Source organism: Canis lupus, chromosome 3, assembly GCF_048164855.1.
Source record: "Canis lupus baileyi chromosome 3, mCanLup2.hap1, whole genome shotgun sequence".
In the NCBI taxonomy this organism is placed as follows: Eukaryota; Metazoa; Chordata; class Mammalia; order Carnivora; family Canidae; genus Canis; species Canis lupus.
In genome coordinates, this window is record NC_132840.1 from 52587488 (window position 1) to 52595748 (window position 8261).

Below are 8261 nucleotides of genomic sequence, written 5' to 3' on the forward strand. Positions count from 1 at the left end.
TGAGTCCTTGATTATGTGAACATGCCAGACTGTTGCCTTTTATATCTGAATGACAATTTAGCCGAGCTTAAGAATAGGAATGGATTTTTTATATCAACCTTTTGCATGCTGCATTTCTTATGTGGGTATAAGGGGTGGGGACACTCACAGTATTTGTACATGGCTGCCACTGTGGCTTCTGTTCATGCTATTCATCTTTATGGTAGGAAGCTCTGTGTAGACTTTCTATAATGTGGAAATGTCCTTTATCATTCCTTAGTTGGTGGTGGAGAGAAGAGAAGCAGAGGGAGGATTATCTGGTGCCATCAACATTTATAATAGGTAAATTTTGTCTCCATTACTTTGTATTATAAAGTTGTAAAAAAAAGAAAAAAAAGTCCTGTGCTAATATTTCCCCCATCTAGCTTTGGAAATATCCCGTGTCTTTGCCCTTATGTCTGGGAATTTTGTCCTAACTTAGAAATTGCCATCATGTGTTCATTTCTGCTGGAGTCCATTGTAGACATATCCTCTCCCAGGTCACTGCCTCTTCTCTAAACCAAAGCCACTTCCACTTCCCTACCAGCCAGGTGGTATGTCCAGTGGTGATAGGTACCATTAATGAGCACTTCAACACAGAGGAGACTGTGGGTCTCACCCGTGCATACTTGCTTTATTTGCTTTATTCCTCATTCTTTCATCTTTCAATTCTGATGCATGTCAGTTTATTGTTAGAGATAATTAGCTCTGTAGGATGTGCCTGCTTTTTTCCCATCTAGGTGAAAACAACTCAGCAAATTCTAGCAGTTTTCTCTGAGTGAGTTTTTTTTTCCAGTCTCTCTTAACTTGGAAGTTAAGCAATGCTGGTTGGGGAGAACCTCCATTCCAAAGTGACCACTATGTTTGTTGTTTCATGTTAGTTCACTGGTTTAATTTTTTCACCTAGATTGCCTCTTCCTTCTCCTTAAGTCACTTCCCACGGTGTTGGACAGAATTGTGAGATTTTTTAAATCATCTTTCTTCTACCATCTTCTCTCCATATAGTTTTTGGTGTGGATAAGGTATTGATACTAATGTGTTGATTCCTTCTGTGGTCCATTCCTCTGGTTTCTAGATGATGCTCTAAGATTATGGGTGTTAGACTGTATTCACTCTTTAAGTACTACTAGCGTACCCTTCCTTTCTTTCTTTCCTTCCTTCCTTCCTCCTTCCCTTTCTTTCTGCCTACTTTCAAAAACTTCTATTTTGTTCCTTCAGTTGGATTGGTGGAGGAAAGTTTGTAAACATTGTTCTTAAGCAACCGTCTCTTCCTAGTGGTTGCTAGAATTCATTTAAAGGAAGCCACTCAAGGAACTCCGACCTATTTAGATCACTTCCTGTAAATAGAGAAATTCTTAGGAACTAATTAAGTCAGAGTAAATATGTAATGAATATATATTAAGTCACTGAAGGGTGAAGAAATCATTCCACGGGGGAGGGAAGTATGTGAAAAATCAAGGACACTTTGCGGAAGCTACTAGAGAAGATGACCAAGAACGTTACCATCAGTGAATTGCTGATGGGAAAGAATAGTAGTAAATGAAGCAAGCTTTGCTGGCCTCCAAGATGAGATTCAAATTAAGGCTGCAAGTATTTCAGTGCTGTGTGACCTTGGGAAAGTCCCTTAGCGTCTCTAAGTGGGAATTCTAACAAATGCCCCCATAATAGCCTTTTTAGGGTCAAATGAGATAATACAGGCCTGGACCCTCAAGTTCCTGACACAGAGAGCCCAACAGATGTCAGAGAACTATTACTCCCATCATCATTTTGTCTTTGAAAAGACAAAAAGAAGAGACAAATGTTGCAGATTGTGTTATCTCTGTTCTTCTATTCTGAAATATTTGTTCACGTTCTCCACACTTGTCCAGTGTGTAAACTGTGTCAGCCAGATTTTAACCTTGCATCTTCATCCTCTATCCTGCCCACCACAGGGCCCTGTGCTTACATGTAAAGGATACTCTTTGATTTCACCTATGGAGTCAATCAACTAATGGATTTAGGATTATAAGGAACAAAAGAGGAGGCATTTTATCCAGGCCTTAATGGATAAAATTGAACTGAGGTTGCATAGTTGCATTAGGTGCATTACTTCTGCATAGAAGTAGTTGCATTACTTCTGCAACCAGGGAGAAATGACCATTGGCATGGATTGTAAGTGCAGAGAGAATCACGGCACTTGAAATAGCTGGACAGTTTAGATGGGAACTACAGCCACAATGTCAGACCTCCCTCAGGGCATTTAGACTGGGGATGATCAACATGCAAAAGTTTACAAACAATTCCCACAAAACAAGGAGTCCTGGTCTAATATCCAGAGCTGGGCAGGGCAAGGGAGTGCAAGAATCAAAAGTTAACATAATTCTTGGAAAACAGAGCAAGGAAAGGGGAGGGTATGTTAAAGCAACCAGCACAACCAAAGCAGAAACTGATGTTAATGCTATCGACAACAATAATAACAGAAATAATAGTAGCAAGCATTTCCGGAGCACTTACTATATATCAGATATTATTCTGAGATACAGACCGATGACAGATTCATTTAATCCTTATAAAAATCCCACAAAGAAGGTGAAATTAGACAGAGATAAGGAAAAGTAAGACACAAGAAGAAGCTATGTGCCCAAGTCACACATCTAATGGCCAAATAATATTGGGATCATGTTAGTCCTCTTTGGAAGGTGGATTAGTAATAAAGTCTTACACCTTCACACAGGGAAAGGTGACTGGCAGCTGGTGGTCCAAGCTGACTCTGGGTGAAAGAAATTTTTTTTAAAATTTTTAAAAAGATTTTATTTATTCACTTGAAAGAGAGAGACCATGAGACAGGGGAGAGACAAGCATACTCCCTGCTGGGCAAGGAGCCCAATGTGGGTCTCAATCCCAGGACTCCAGGATCATGACCTGAGCAGATGCTTAACTGACTAAGCCACCCAGGTGCCCCAGAGAAAAAATTTTCTAGTGCGGGTTTTAACTGTACTCTTGGCTTTAGAGTATGCTATGTCTCTTGCATCTTCCCACAATATACTTAGGAAAAGATGTATCATATTGCACTGGTCGAGAGCCACTGAAAAGAAAATCACAGGTCCAACATGGAGTTCCTTATGTTAAAGGCCTTGTATCAGCAAACCAAAACTTAATACCTAACCTAAACTGCAGTCCCAGCCTCCCCAGGGAATGCAATCTTTAACCAGTCAACATAGAATTCCCTGGTCAACACTAGGAAATTCACTGATAGACCCCTTCGGTTCCCCTTACGAGGGCAAGTTTGCCTAAAACAAGGTAATAACTTCCTTTTTCTTCTGCTCCCCATCTGCTTTTAAAAACATTTCCTTTTGTGCTGCTCCATGGAGCTCCTTTCTCTTTGCTAGATGGGATGTGGCCCGATTCGTGATTCATTCAAAAAAGCCAATTCAATCTTTTACATCACTCAGTTGAATTTTTGTTACTGAACAAAGCCTAACCCCTCAAAGCTAGAATGCCCAGTTTGGATTCTGCTTCTTCCTCTGACTAGTGGTGTGACTGGCCCCTCTTCAGTTACTTAATATTAAGGAGTGTTTCTTCCATCCACCCTCCAGTGTAAAGCCAGGAAGCTGGAGATCTCCACTGGCAATGCCTGGCTTGCACACCCCATTTCCATCCCTTGGCACTATCTCTATTGACACTGCCCTGGTCCAAGCACTGCACCTGAGGGTTGACCTTGGGAAAGCTAGTCTCTCTATGCCTCTGTGTCTTCACCTGCAAAATGGGTATAATGCCTACCTCCTAGGGCTATGTGAGGATTTAACATGTTCATGCTGCAAAGAATGTGGAACAGTACCTGGCACACGGTAAGAGTCAAAAAAATATTAGCCTCAAGGACCTTCCAAAGGTTTCCCTCCTTTCACTCTGCTTTCTGCTCTTATCTATTTTCTGCACTGAAATCAGGATGATCCCTTGTAATAGCAGTTTTGACTGCATGCCTGCTTTACTTAAAACCTTTGCTCAACTTCTCTATTCGCTCAGGGGATAAAAATCCCTGCCCAGTGAAGCCCTGCTCTCTCTCCAGGTCATCCTCCACTATGCTCCACCTTGTTCCCAACTCATTGCCCACTCTGACCTCCTGTCAGTTCTTGGAATGCCCACGTTTCTTCCCAGCACATCCTTTGCATACAGTGGTCCCTCCATCTGTAATATTTTCCCACTCCCTCTCCCACTTCTCTGCCCCAGGGCTAACCCGCCCATCCTCCTGATTCCTGTTCACTTCTTGGAGAGGCTCCCTCTGATGCCTACCCTCCCCACTCCAGGCTAGGTCAATCTCTTTTGTCCACACACAATCTTAGGACCTCATTCTGCACTTACCTCATTAATTAGGGGATTAATGTTTAAATACTGGTCTCTTCCATTAGACTGGAGCCATCACATGGGGGGGAAACACACATGTATGTTTAATATGAGTTTTCTTATAACCCAAGTGAGGAGCTCCACAAAGCTCCACTTCTTCCCCTTGCTACGCAACCCTCAGGTCAACCTTTCTCTGAAAAACAACTCCTTATTCTAATCCCCACTGTGAGACCTTCTAGAAATACCACCCCATGTCCACCCTGGTTTGGTGGTACCCCAAAAGTCATGGCCTGTTCTTCAATGGTACATTTCTCCAAGTCTGAGTTACGTAAGCTCAAAAGTGCTCCGAGGGGGTGAGAACAGGAAATTCCACATCCATGTCCCACAGAATAGTCTGTCTCTGTGTGGGGGAGGGGAATAGGCAGGGTTGAAGGGAACTTAGAAGGAACATTTTGAGATGGAGGGAGAACTCCAGGCTTTTTATCTTATAGACTTTAACCCTCCTAATCTTCCAGAAGATAACTGCTTAATCTCTCTCTCTCTCTCTCTCTCTCTCAAAACACACACACACACACACACACACACACATGCCCCATCACCAACACCATCACCATCACCAGGACCCTCAGATACAGTCTTCTAAACCAGAAATCACACACTGGAAGCCCCAGACAGGGCCAAATCCAAGCATAGAGTTTGGCATACAAAAATTATAAAATTTTACATAAAGACCCATATTTTGAGCATATGTGGGAAAAAAAGAAGTAAGATTTCCATTGGCTGGAGCTGAATAATGGTGGTCCCTTTGGATGAGTCAGGCTCTCCCTGGCCTGCTAGTGAGTATGATCTGCAAGCAGCTCACAGCACTCACTCCCTTTACTTGCCTGACCCTTAGTAGTGGCTGATATTTCCAGCACTAGTCAACTCTAAAGGTGGGAGAGATGTAATTTCCTATCTGTTTCTCAGTTTTCAAGGCTGTATCCAATCTTTCCATTTTGCAATGTCTTTTATCCATCCTCTTCCTCACTCCCTCTCACACTGTATCCCTGAGAACTTGCAGGGAATAAGAAATGGTCCATTCCTGAGTCATCCATCTCTTAATAGCAGCCCCCTTAGCTTTAGAAAATGTGGCTGGAACTTTAAAATTTACTGATTACAAGGGCCAAACTAAATTCTAAAATTAGGTCCACCCTCTTCCCTGAGATGATTCTGGTTACACAACAGAGCACAGACTGGTGGGGAATTATGGGCAGCTGGAAGAGGAAGAATTAGTGAGGCTGATGTTATCAGGCAAGTAGGGAGCTGAGGGTCTGAACTCCACCAGTGACCACAGAAAGAGGAGGAGGTACAGATGCTATGGATTCACCATCAAAATATCCAGCATGCCGTCATTTCTCTAGGAAGATGACACACTGATTTACTATCATTGCACTCTGTAATTACATTGTCCAACCCCTCCCCGCCCAGAAGATTCCAATGATTGTCTCTTCTCTCATTTCTTGGACTCAAACAAATGTTTATAAAATCTGTGTGTCTATAATATAATAAAAACATTTACAGACTCCAATTAAAATTATGCACAGGATCTAGCTATTAGGAGGAAAAATAAATCCTACCAAAATGTCTGACAGTAATTTTGATTTTGGTCCCATTCTCCTTGATGGAACACACTCAGTATGTATGTAAGGCCACTTGCAAAACACCACCATGGACATTATTTTGTCCTGCAAATGAAATAGGCATGGTGTGGATGTAGTGAGCACTTAATATTTGTTGAGGGAAAGAAAGAAAGGGAGGGAGGGAGAGAGGGGGGAAGGATAGGAAGGAGGGAGGAAGGGAGGAAGAGAGGGAAGGAAGGGAAGGGAGGAAAGGGAGGGAAGGAAGGAAGAAAGGAGGGAGGGAGGAAAGAAAGGGAGGAAGGAAGGAAAGAAGGAAGGAAGGAAGGAAGGAAGGAAGGAAGGAAGGAAGGAAGGAAGGGAAGGGAGGAAAGGGAGGGAAGGAAGGAAGAAAGGAGGGAGGGAGGAAAGAAAGGGAGGAAGGAAGGAATGAAGGAAGGAAGGAAGGAAGGGAAGGGAGGGAAGGGAGGGAAGGAAGGAAGAAAGGGAAGGAAGGAAGAAAGGAGGAGAGAATTAACACATAGAAGTCCTGCAGTTCTAAGTCTTCCTACAGAAGTGATAATTTTGAAAGCCAGTCTTGGTTGAGAAATAGAGATTACCAACTGCCAAAGTTCCTCTGACCTATTAAGAGCAGAGTTCAAATATCAAGTTTTATTGTAGTTTCCAAGCAGATAAAACCCAATACCCCAAACAAGTGGCCCATGAATGACTCAGGAGGAAGTGAAGAATGAATCTGGGTACAGGAGGAAGAGCTATGAAGGGAAGAAGAAGAGTAGAAGGAATAAGAATTCAGGGGCATGAGCCCGATTACTACCTTGAGTTCAAAATCCTTTGAGAACATCAATAGGTTAAAAAAAAGGTCAAGGTTATCCCATTCCATGGCAGCTTGTTCCTCACTTCTCTGGCCACACACTGGGACCATTTTAAGCACTCTTTCAAATGCCTCAGGTTTGACTGGGTGCCATATCAATGTGGAGCCTATGAGCTAAGGTAGGCATCTACACAAATGGGTTGCAGGTCGACTCTGAGTTGTCCATACTTGATATACTGGTGTGGAGAGCATTAGAGGTCCTATAAGTCCCAATGGTAGGTACAGAGAGGCTGAAAGTTTCAAGAGATCAGCAGAGGGGTCAGAATAGAAGTCAGAAACTATATGACCAAAGGGCAGCACCAGGATATCAGCAATACCCTAAGGGGCCAGATGGGATTGGACCTATGTGAGTGGCCCAGTGGGTGCCCAGGGAGCAGACACGTGGGTACCCAGGGAGCAGACCACATCATCAACCCAAGGCAGAGACCACTGTGAACCCAGACACAGTTATAGAACCAAAGCCTCTTGAAGCACTGCCATGAGGATGTATAAACTTCCCATTATACTTACAGATAAACTTGAGCAGAGAAGAGAAATGAGGATTGTAAGGAATCAGGCAGAGAAGCCCTGAAAGACTGGCATGTCCCAAGAAAGCCTCAACTTTAAGCTGAAAGAAGCTTCTCAAATGACCCAAACAACAGGAACTCCAGAAGCAGCCATGGGTACACCTAGACAACATGAGTTTGACCATATGCAATATAGATTATAAATGTTTGACCTCGCTATGAAAATATGAGTGGAATGATGATGAAATCAGTCCAGAAACAGAAAAAACGAAAAATTAATAAAGCACTATTTCCTTTTACCACCAATAAATGATCGGAAGGAATATGCAAAAAAAAAAAAAGCTTGAAAGATAGAAAGAAATGACCTTTTCTGTTCCTGTTCTTACCAATATGAGCTTAGCTCATTTATCCTCTTCACAGTCAATATAGTATTACGAAATGCGAATTACAATGGGGACACAGAAGCTCTTGGCCAGGAGCTTAAGGCTAAGGGGCAAGTCTGCCTATCACCCAGGGTCCCTATAGAAAACAGATGGATCCATAGGGAGTTTGAGTGGAAGACTGTGACCTCTTACCTTGGCCAAAAAGGGACAATGGGAAGGAACTGTGTGGAAGAGCCTACAGAGAGCTGGAGGCAAGGAGGAGGAGCTCCTATGGGGAACAGCACCTGCCCTCTCAATCCTCCTGCCCTCCAATCTCCTGCTGCTGCCTCCTATTGGCCAAATCCAGCTGATGTCAGAGGAGAGGGCAGCCCAGGTAACAATCCACTGGTATCAGTTTCCTGGGCACCAAGCAAAGCAGAGAAGTATGGAGAATGAATCGAGGCAGGGTGGGCAAATGGAAAGTAACCCTCACAGTCTGATATATGGAATTATAAGACATGGCTCACATCTTCAGCAGGGTTTCCGTATTTCCATGTGATTGTCCAAA

At 43.1% G+C, this 8261-nt stretch overlaps 1 protein-coding gene across 1 annotated transcript in view; it reads right to left on the reverse strand.

Annotated features, from left to right (window-relative positions):
- Nucleotides 1-8041, reverse strand: part of MYOCD (myocardin) — a 306072-nt gene extending 298031 nt beyond the window's left edge. The window contains exon 1 of the mRNA XM_072821087.1: nucleotides 7907-8041. The gene's annotated coding sequence lies outside the window, so the exon portion shown is untranslated. The remainder of the gene's footprint in view (nucleotides 1-7906) is intronic.
- Nucleotides 8042-8261: the final 220 nt, after the last annotated feature.